The sequence below is a fragment of the Porites lutea genome, chromosome 7 (genome assembly GCF_958299795.1).
Source record: "Porites lutea chromosome 7, jaPorLute2.1, whole genome shotgun sequence".
NCBI lineage: Eukaryota > Metazoa > Cnidaria > Anthozoa > Scleractinia > Poritidae > Porites > Porites lutea.
The window spans coordinates 5,041,593-5,053,294 of NC_133207.1; the positions used below are offsets into that span (position 1 = coordinate 5,041,593).

Here is an 11,702-nt window from a genome sequence, read left to right on the forward strand (position 1 = left end):
ACAATTCGCACACGACGATTTCTAGCGCAACAGAGCGTTGCAACATTGTTGCGACGTTGTTTCGAATTGTTACAACATTGTTCCAACATTGCAACGCTGTGTTGCACCCGTGTAACATCACCTTATACTCTCTAGTTACGGGGGAGAGGAGGGGACGCTTATTGGAGGGGTGGGATGGGCGCTTATTTGAGAATATACGTTATACAACTCTATGAAAGTGAAGAATGATCATCGCAGTAACTTTTCCAATTTAAGCAATTAGAAAGAAAAAGCCTGAAAAAAATCAGGGCTTCAACGGGATTCGAACCCGTGACCTCCGCGTTACCGGTGCGTTGCTCTACCAACTGAGCTATGAAGCCACACATTGGCAGCCAGGTCAATTTACTGAGTTCATATCTCCCTTGAGAAGTGAAATGATGTGAAGTATATATGAAATAATTCATTTAGAACTGCGGTTGTAGATGAAAGTGAAGAATGATTCATCTACAACCGCAGTTCAAATGAATTATTTCATATATACTTCACATCATACAACTCTATATCTGCTATAACAAACATTTCAGTTCTATCCTGAATTTGCCGAGGAACAGGTGAATAGAAACGGGAACTTTACAATGACTGAGGTTATGCAAGCTTTTAAATTCAAAATGATTCTAGATGAATAATAAGACATTATTGGATCTGACTTTCGAATAAGCTGAAGAATTATACAGATCTCGGTCAGAGGGTGTTATCCGCCTCGGTCGATAACCAACCCCCACGGGGGAAGAGGGAAGATTACTCGTGATTTCAAGTGACAGGGGTGATCGAAGGATTTTTTGAGGTTTGAAATTTCCTATTTCTGGATTTTTTTGGGTAAGAATATTTTGGCAAGTATTTTTTTGGGGTATTCAAAACAATCTGAAGATTCTTGATAGTTCCCGCGTATCTCGGCCGCTTAGTTCCTGTGGAACTGATTTTTATGGCTCGGAAATTCGGCATGGAATTTATTTGGAGCAAGAGCCATAATAGTCCTATTAGGGCTCTTGTTTGGAGTTAGATTTTGTTCCAGGGATTTTTTTTTAAAGCCTTAGGGATTTATTTTTTGGACGGGGGGGGGGGGGGGGGGGAGGGGGTTGACTTTTGCCGCCATTCGATCATCCCTGTGACTTGAATCCCGAGGACACCCCGGGAACCAACCCTGGCCTCCTCAATCTGCATAATCCTGCAGATTATATTCTGACTCATTTAACATATAATAATTATTGCTAAATGCCTTTCTGCTCGTTGGCAATGAGGCGTTTCACATGCATCTTGCTCTCTCGAAAAAACCGAAGAGATCCCATAATTTCACAAATTCAGGTTTTGTGACGTCATCACTTGTTTTACTCTATTTTCTCTGAGATAACCGTCTTCATATAATATGGGATAGTTTTTAGACTGGTGAGGTCTTCTCACATGATGTTCACTGTGTTGGGTTTAACAATCTCTTTAATCAACATTCAGATTTGTTGTTCATAGAAGATAACCAGGAAGACATTAACACTGCCGATAAATCTTGATGTTTCAAACTAAGCTGCCTGCAAACCTTTAATTGGAATAGTTCTCTACAAAAATCTCACCTATAAGTGTTGTTACAAGCCGTTTACGCTGGGAAAGAAGAATTTCCGGTTTCGAAGTTCAAGACTATTAGCTCGCAATCACCAATTAACCCTTCATTCCTCGATGGTCCGGGCCTATCAAAAACTCAGAAGGACTTCCCTAAATGGCCCAAGATGCCGTGCGTGGCTATATCTCCTTTAAAGTATTAGAAACTAAGCTTTTAGCACCTTAGGATATAAGTATAAACACAAGCACAAACTTAAGACACTGTTAGTACGCTGACAAAAGCCTTCTTCCCATATTCATCGCTTGTCTGTCATTTCACCAAGCTTATTTAGATTAATTGTCCCCCGCATTTCCTTATTTCGTGTATAGGTCTATCTCATGTTTCACCTTAAAAAGAAACAGCTAAATCCGGTTACATTACAATGACCTCCTTTACAGCGAAAAGCTTTCCTAGCACAATATAAAGCGTTTTCCCTCACGTGGCCAGCATCTATGCTAATTTATGGGAACAAAAGAAAGTTTTTACGTAACAAAAGAGTTCAATTCCCACAGGGTTATCTTGGTAGACCAACATGGACGCCGTTTTATTGTTTTGGACCACCAAAATGGCCACCGTGACGTCATGTGAAAACACTCTAAACTGACAAGGACAGTCTGTCATCAAAATGGTTCAAGCCCCGCAAATGACTTCCTCTTTTTCTTCTTTTCCTTAATTTAAATTGGAATCTCGAACGATTCTCAAGCAAAGTTCCATTGTATAATAGCAAGGAAAGAATGCCAGTCTAAAGCTACATTTAAAAGAGTGGTCTCCGGCTTTGTTTGCAAAAGCATGTAATCTATAATGGCGTGATATCACGCTACTTAATTGGACAAAAAAATCAGGGGCACCCAACGAGAATATCGTTCAAAACCACTTAAACATAGTATTGTTAAACGTATTTTAGTATTTAAACGGTAGATATAAGCATATTTTTATCCCCTAAAAATTTTTCATCTGTTCGGGTTTCCTAGTTGAAAGTCTAGTGATCCGAAAATTATAGGGATCGAAACTTACCTTTTTCGAAAATTCCAGCCAGAAAAGAGGCCTCCAAAAATTCAAGGTGACCTTTTTAGGGTAAAAATCCGTTAAAAATAAGCAAATTAAACCATTTTTTAGATGTTCGAAAATCCTAGGAGAGGCAGGCAAGCAAGAAATTTTACAACAAATGTTCCGAAAATTCTAGATCTCAAATCGTCTTCCGAACAGATATTTTCCGAAAAATTGTCGTTGGGTGCCCCTGAAAAATACTTTGCTAAAGGTCTTTAAATGGCAAAAACAACCCAGTGGTATTCCTATTTATGGTTAGAACTTTAGAAAGGTGTCCAAATCGGCAAATTGAAATTGCTATCGCATTGAGTTCCGATAACCAAAGTTGAAACGATGAAACGCAAAACATGCGATCTCTAAAGTACCCTGCCAAGTGGTCTGAAAGGCTTGAAGAGATTGATAATAAAGCGTACCCTTTCCAAATAAATACCAATCACAAAACTGCAAAATAACAACGGAAAAATCGACCTAGTATGTAAAGAAATCCAAATGAATACAGTCTTGGATTCTGGATTCCACGACGTAGATTTCGGGTTCCAGCAACTGGAGTCCTGGTTTCTTTGTCAGTGACACTTGGATTACGGATTCCGATCGTTAACGGGATTACGGATTCCTTGAGCTGTATTCCGAATTTCAAAGTCCAGGACTCCGAAACCGCGAGCCGAATTTTTCCTGATTCCCGATTCCATAAGAGAAAATTTCCCCGATTGCGGAATCCGGATTCCTTTACATGAGGCCGCCGCGAGAGAAAAATTGCAACGGCAAAGACAAGTTTCACGCGGTTTCCTGAGAGGTCATCCATCGTCACGTTTAAGTGACTGCGGTAGCATTTCGTGAAATGCTTGTCATGATTGGTGACGCGCGACCGACGTTAACGTGATTAGCTAATTCCACTCAAAAATAGACTCGGTTTTCCTTTAATAGCCTGCTTAAAAGGAATATTATGTAATAGGAATCACCTGACTGATAACTGCACTCCCGTTAACTCATTTTTTGTTGTTTTAGGGTGAGAAATGTTTAGAGAGCAGTCTGTGAAATATAAGTCTAATATAGTAGACAGATTATGTGTGGAATTAGTGAGGCTTTAACGGTTACAGTCAAGCCAGGTCAAGGGTACCCCCAAAGATAATAAAATAATTAGAACTCGATAATTTCTTTTTTATCTCTGCATTCTTGCAATTGTATGTGTAGTGAGCCGTGAATTCACACGCGATTCGGTAACGAAATTTCGACCAGCTCAGTTTCCCTGAATTTGATGTAAATGTCTTCCAAGAAATTTTACCCATTTAACGACTTTCAATCTGACCAAATACAGACAAGTTCTCGTAAAATATTCACTGCTTATTACGCATGATGCAAGACCCGGGAGGGAGAGCGGTGGCACTTCCTTGTAAGACTAATGGAGATGTACCGGTGGATGGGGTGGCATTTTCACGACTGGATTGACCATAATGGGATCGCATTTTCAATAGAGTTACTAGAAGTGGGTCGCACATTTTCGGATTTTGGGGGGTAAGACAGTGCAGCTCTTCATATTTACGGTTAGCAAACGTACGAGAATGTTTTCACTGTAGATGAAAAGTAAAGTGTTCTTCGTTCAATCTAAAAAATAGGTCAATTCATAAAAATAGAAAGTGACTAAGCTGAGATCGCGAAAATTATTTATTTGCCCAAAAGTGACTAAGTTGGGGTCTATAATTGGCCACAGAATAGATTATAATGGGTTAGGGGCTCGGAGAGACCAGCTGCACATACCCAGCAAAAATCAACCCAAGTACCTCCGCCCCCGGGATGCAAGAATGCCGATTTGAATTTGACACTAGTTACGGGAACAATTAACAGATTCATTTTTCGAATAATCAAATCATTAATAGAATCTTGGGGGGTACGCTTGACCTGCCTTGCCTATAATGACTGTCAATTCTCTGAATCCTGCCTTTGAAGACTTTGGATCTGTTTATTTTCTTAGGTTTGCCAATCCTTGGCAGGGTTACCTCAACAGCTCGTGGAGTTAGCTAGTACCGTTGCGTTGTTATAATAAATAAATCGGCGTCTTCTGTAACAAAGTAGAAGGAAAAAAACATACAAAACAAGGTATAATTATAACTTTCTTCAGTTCAGCTCCAGCTAGCTGTCATCTCCTACTTTCCAGAATACTTATCCGATAATGTTTCCGGGATAGGAGAGTTGTATAATTGTACAAGAAAATAATATTTAATAAAAGATACTAGCCACGTCGCGCTTTAGCTTCCGAAACGAAGACGACATTTTCTCAATACCGAGTATTGCTCACGCCGTGACCCAGCGTTAAGTTGGCGGGATCGTCACTATACTACGAGTTTTAGTACCGAAAAATGTCGTAGTTGCTGGCGGGAACAAGTTATCAAATGTAAGACAGTTTTGTTATTTTGCTATTGGGAGAGGGCTTAACCTCCTTCATTATAAATAACCGTATAGGTACTAACTTTTTGGTGAAGAAAAGTAGAATGAAAATTTCCGGGGTGTCTTTTTGTTTAGTACACGCGCAAAAACTATAAGTTAAATCTGTAGCCTGCGAAAACATCCGTTTCTCCTCGTTCCTTCGCCGTTGAGGACGTTTCGAGGAGAAACGGATGTTTTCGCAGGCTATTAAATCTGAAACTCGTAATCGTTCTCGTCCTACAATATCATTAGGCGGTTTTTTTTCTTTTTTTTTTTAGCCCCTACAGTTGAAGTAATTAAACAGCGAGTCTCGTTTCCTTCTATTATTTTCACCATGGAAAATATGCGTTATTCAACAAGCGTGAGGTCAAGATGGCCGAATTACAATGTATTCGAAATGAACATGGCAGAAGTGGGCTATATTTATTCGACACTTTGTCTTCATAGAACGATAAAAGTTGAAAAATATCCCCGGAAAAATAAAATAAAAAAAACAGATTAAAAAAGCTCGTCCCTGCTTGAAAGACAGCTTGTTTTCAAAAACAGCACAAAAGTTATTCATTGCGGTTACAGAAAAGCCAACGGGTCCAAAGGGCACTTACGAAAGGAGCCATCCACGAGCCGAGCTTCAGCTTTCCATGTGACTTAATGCTTGTTAAAACTTTCCCGCTTTTTTCGGGGACGGTTCGGCGGAAGCAATTCATAGAGCTGAATAGTGAACCCTCATACAGGCTCCATTTCATCATATCAGGTTTCTATGATTGTTGGCATTCATTCCTCTTTCAGTATGGCATAATGAAAAGCATGCGGTTGGATAAAGCTTGACAGCTTTGTAATTGTGAGCTCTGTTCGTAGAATTCGCGCAGGATAAGTCCGGCATATCACGAACTGCATTTCAGAGGTGGGTAAAGTAACTGTTAAGTAGTGCATATCTGTTTCCATCAGGCATAAAAAAGAACTGCTACATTTATTTAGTGGTTTTTAATTCAAAAATGAAAATCGAAAAACGGACTTTTTTTTTTTCCATGACGCATTATTATTTAACATGAAAACTACGGAGACCCAGCGACGGTCGGGGTTGTAAAATAAGATGTCTTATTTGTGACTGTTATAGTCGCTTGACTGACTTTGAATTTTCCTCATCAATCAGGACAAAAACTGGAATGTTCTGGACTTTCATTTCGCATTTCCGTGTCAGTAAGAACTGATTCGCGCCACAAGGTTGCCATCATGCATGGACCTGCAAAACCCTAAACTGTCTAAATCTTTTAAAGCCTTTTCACCTCGCCTTTTAAAACTTCGTAATTAACACAACCACATTGGATTTAAGCTTTTATAAACTAAAGGTAGTTCGTTGGTGTTTGCGACAAGGGTGATCACCAAATGACGTAATACAGTTGTGAGTGGAAAAGACTAGAAAACATAGCGTGATACGGTGAGTTAAAAAAAAACGCATTGGCAAAGAAATTTTAGGTTACATGATGGTGGAACCACACAGATATGACCGGCGTTATCTAAAACGGAGGCGTGGGTGGCGGGGACGCATGCATTCAGATTGTTCCGCCAATTAATTGGCAACATTTTACGGGTTGGTCGATTACTTTCAGTTTATACAGACAGACATACATTATATGTAAAACGTCATGAAAAAAAAAAATGTTTCATTTTATCTTTTCTTTTTCTTTCTTTCCTTTTTTTTTTTTTTTTTTTTTTTACTATATAAAAAAGTTATACAACTAAGAACAATTGATTTTTTTCGGTCGCACATTTTTTCTGTGCGAGTAATTTTTTGCCTAATTCATCCGGTACCTAGGTCATATTTAAAACAAAAATAACATGGACCTCACCAACGCCTTGCTTACTGCAACCGAACCGGGATTTATTAACTAAACAAAAATATTTGGAGACAAACTGTCTGAAGCCTCCTCTACAGGGCATTGTGGTCCATGCGAGGTTCACTCCTTGCCGGGTTGAATATGATTTCTTCAGTTTGATAACAAATTAAAGTATCAATGTTCTGTAAAGAGTAAATAGTTTCGTCCGTTAGTATGATGTTTTAGACATTTTATTGAAGGTGCGTTTTACTAATCCCTTCCGTCCTGCCATACTTCGGTACACCTGCCATCTCAATGAAAAGTTCTTACGACCTGATACATTGTTCTTACACAGGAAATTGTAGGTTTTCTTATTCATCTGAGCCATTCCGGATTAAACAAGCATTAAATATTTTCACTATATAATCTAATAACCTGGATAACCTGGATTAATTTAGCTCCAGATCAAGATGCGCTGTGACGATTCAGGAATGAGAATAATTCTTTGAATCTTTATCTGCGTAACAAGATCGTGCAAAATGGTCAGTGATCACTCTTAACGCAACTGATTTTTTACAACAAACTCTGTCCTTCTTTCGCGTATCTATCCTGATAGTTATGGGAATGGACGGCTTTCAAAAAACTAGTACATTTCAGGACACAAACCAATAGATTATTAACAATTAATAACGTTTCCGTTTTCCTCACGATGAAGTCACTTGGGACATAAGTGACATAAGTTAGTTGGTGGTGGGTCTTCATTAGTCAGACAAACGATGTTATATGCCTTTCATCGTTATGGTCCAAGAAATCCTCCAAGGTGAATAACCTTGACATTTTCGACATTTTCATTTTCAACTTTTCAGCTGTTTCGGATAACAAGCGACCTGCGATGTCTTTGGACTTTAGGTTTTCCTGCGACGTCAATCAAAATCTGAAGAATGGGAGTTTTCTCGTCATCGCTTCTCTTAGGAAACAAAAGGTCGTGGTTTGTGATTTCTGATCGATCCGTTTTTTGCGTTTCAAGGTTCACTGCTTTTGAACGAGTTCAGAGTTCGATCGCGTGTTTTTGAAAAGCGCATTAAGTTTTACCTCTATAGCTTTACTTTTTCTATCTTCTTTTATACTGAAATATGACAAGTTTAGATTCTTCCTATAGAGCTTCCACATCCAGAAGAAACACAGATATGGGAGGGTGAAAACGAATTGGCACGTTCCCGCCAACCTTCTGCTCGTTATGGCCGCCTTTATTTGACAAACGCAGTGGATGCTACAGTATAATGGTTTGATTGACGTCGCAAAAAACCCAAAATCCTGAAACTTTTTTGACAACGTAGGTCGTGTGTTATCCGAAACAGCGCTAATAGATCTTTAGCCTCTTTTTCAAAACGAGGGTAAGTGCTTTTTGTTTTCTAAAAAATCTAATACAGTTCTTACTCACGCACTCTTTTTTTCAGATGAAAATGTAGCCTTGCTTTGCTCGTCTGAAAACCTGAAACATTTAAGGTGATACGAGGTAGCGTCTAATCGAGTTGGGCGTCTAATCGAGTTGATCGTCTTACCGAGTTGAGCGGTAACGTCGAGCGAGTTGCGAGCGGTAACTCTCTCTAATATCATGACAAATAGTGAACAAAAATTGAGAAAAGCAAACAAAGAACTCAAGGACGAAGTAGCGGAGCTTAAAGTGAAGCTAGAAAAGGTTTTGAAAGAGTTAAGTGAACAAACTGAAGAATGCAATCTAAATGTCGGTAATGGCGGAACTAACAGTAAATGCAGAATTACACAACTCGTATAACTGGCTGACTTCAAACAAACTTTCCCTGAATATTAAAAAGTCAAACTATGTAATTTTTCGTCCATACCAAAAAAAACTCAACTATGATCCCCAGGTCAATATTTTTAATAATGAAAGCAATAAAAAGGTTACCCTTGAACGCAAAAACTTTATTAAATATCTTGGACTGTTAATTGATGAAAATCTATCTTGGAAGACCCATATTCACTCTGTTGCCAATAAAATAAGTAAAACAATTGGGCTAATTGCGAGATTACGGCATATTGTTCCCACTTGCACCCTCTTAAATATTTATCAGTCACTTATTACACCTTATCTAACTTATGGTCTTATCTCTTGGGGCAACGCGTGTAAAACTTTCCTTGACCAAATTCTTGTCCTTCAAAAACGCGCACTGCGTTTAATATATTTTGCTGAAACAAACGACCACGCAATACCTTTTTTTGTCAATGCAAAAATTCTACCTTTACAGTCTCTATATTATGAATCCGTTTGTAGTCTTATGTATGATGTAAATAAAAACACTGCTCCGGTTAATATTTCGAAACTCTTCTCTCGAATTTCTAGTGTTCATACTTACAACACACGTGCCTCAACCTCTGAACATTTTTATACTAAAGAATCTCGACTCAATGTCAAACGAAATGCTTTTTCGCGTGTTGGGGTCGAAATTTGGAATGGGATACCTCAAATTCTTAAAGAAAGACCGAAAAAAGCTTTTAAAAGATCACTAAAAGAAATGCTACTCGATTTCCTTGAAACTGAAGACTCATGCATATATTGATGTGGATACGATCATCGTGAAAATGAAAAAGTAATTCTCTTGTTCGTTATTTTCATTGTATTTTATTTTTAAAATTTCACTTTAATTATTGTCCTTGCATTTAAGTAGAACGTATCTATTTAATGTAAAATGTATATACTTATATAACGCCTTATTTCTTTGTATTTGTCTAGTTTGTTGTAAATTATGTAGCCTGGCCTGCCTCGAATAGCCTCGCTAAATGCAGGCCAGTCCCAATGTATCTCTTGCTATATTTTCAAATTTAAATAAAGTTGAGGTTGAAGTTGAAGTTTAAGCCTGTTCTGCATGCGGGCCGGTATATAGGTAATGGTCTGTTTCAACTGAGCAGACGCAGAAAAAAATCGACGTCTATTACCGCGTACTGAGTTCAGCGATTGAGACAGATTAAGCGATTTTTGTGACTGGCAAAGTGGCGCACAGTTCAAACTGGCTGAATTGATTAATTAAGTTAAACGTTGAACTTTACACAAACATCAATTCCAGTGAATTGACTTAAAACCACCGCCGGCCCAAACTCGGTGGGAGTTCGTTGGGACTTTTAATTTATAAGAGAATGGATGGAAATAAGCAAAATAAGTCCTAATTTTGCAAAAATTGAAAATAAAAATAACTCACCTTATGTTTTTGTTTTGTTTATTTGTTTGTTTTTTTACTGTCTCTTCGCCTCTAGAGCCATTTGGAAGCTGTTTTATCGAAGTTTAAGATTTTGAGCTGTACTAACAATAAGAAAAATGGGAAGACTGGAGACTCTGAAGCCGACCGTTCCAGCTCGAAGCTGCTCCATAAATCCCATAAAAATGGTCCAAACTCGCCAAAATTGCCGTCGAAGGATCTGTTAATAATTTGTCTTTCCCTTCTATGCTTCTGGAGTCTCGGATTTCACCAAAAGCGCTGGCGAAGAGCTTACACTTTTTCCATCAGAGTTTTCTTTCTCTCGATGCGTATGACCGGGCACTTGGACGTGACGTGATCAACGATCGCTCAAAGCTTACGTCACAGCGGCAATTTGCCTCCGTTCGGGAGCGGGCACAGTGTTCATTTGACCGTGACAAAGCGCGCCAAAACTTCACCCGAGCAGTCTTCGTTTTCTTTTAGGTCTGACTTCGCTACTTTTTCAAAACCGCCGGGCCTTTTACTTTCGATTTAAACTTTGTAGAGCCTTTAAAACAACAATGCACTGTGCCCACTCCCGGAAGGAGGCTGTGACGTAAGCCTTGAGCGACCGTTGATCACGTCTAGGTGCCCGGTCATACACATCGAGAGAAAGAAAACTCTGAAGGAAAAAGTTTAAAATCAAGCGCTTCGCGAGCGGTTTTGGTGAAATCTGAGACTCCAGAAGCATAGAAGGGAAAGACAAATTATCTACATAATTTGACGGCAATGTTAGCGAGTTTGGACCATTTTTATGGGATTTATGGAGCTTCGTGCTGGAACGGTCGGCTTCAAATGAATTCTCTTAGAAATTCAAAGTCCTAACGAACTCAGTTCGATCCCACAGAGTTTGGTCCGCCTATGATTAAACGAAGTATTTGCTCAAAAGGATCCCATTTTTTATAGGCAAGCATATTAAATCATAATGCATGACAAACATCATGATATCCAAAATATAATTATAAAACTGGATAACTTTTCAATCAATCGGGGAGGGGACATGCTCCACTATGAAAGAAACTAGAACAACGAATGCTAACGAAATCCGGGTCTTTTTGTAATTTCTTTTCTGAAAACATTTTGATATGAAGAGGTTATTTCTAGTGGCAAGTGACTATTTTATGCTAATTAGATTTTGATAGCCGTATTTTAGTAATTTACAGGCTGAGTAATTTGTAAGCATTACAACAAGAACTTAAAGTAATATTGATGTTTATTTTAATATTTTAAGCATCATCTTACAGATTTTATCAGATTTGTCTGTTATACAAAATGGTCATCATTTTGGACTATTGATTAATAACTCCTTAAGAAGCTTTTCACTAAGGTTTGTTGGCTAAAGCCAATTTTCACGTCCTCAAGTTGACCCTTGCCCCTGTCGGTTTTCTTTGTCGTCGGTGATAGTTGTAGGTAAGAGAATCGCTCGATCACGACCATCAGTAATGCCACATGCTGACAAAATTCGAAGTGGTTTTACTTATAATCTTATCGGGCAATTTAATATTTGTAGCATTTTAGAGAGCATTTGCGCCGGCACAATGT

General features: G+C 38.6%; 1 non-coding gene across 1 annotated transcript; it reads right to left on the reverse strand.

Moving 5' to 3' along the window:
• Positions 1–286: 286 nt before the first annotated feature.
• On the reverse strand, positions 287–359 carry Trnat-ggu (transfer RNA threonine (anticodon GGU)). The gene has a single exon. It is a non-coding gene; the product is annotated as a tRNA-Thr (tRNA).
• Between the last annotated feature and the right edge of the window lie 11,343 nt (positions 360–11,702).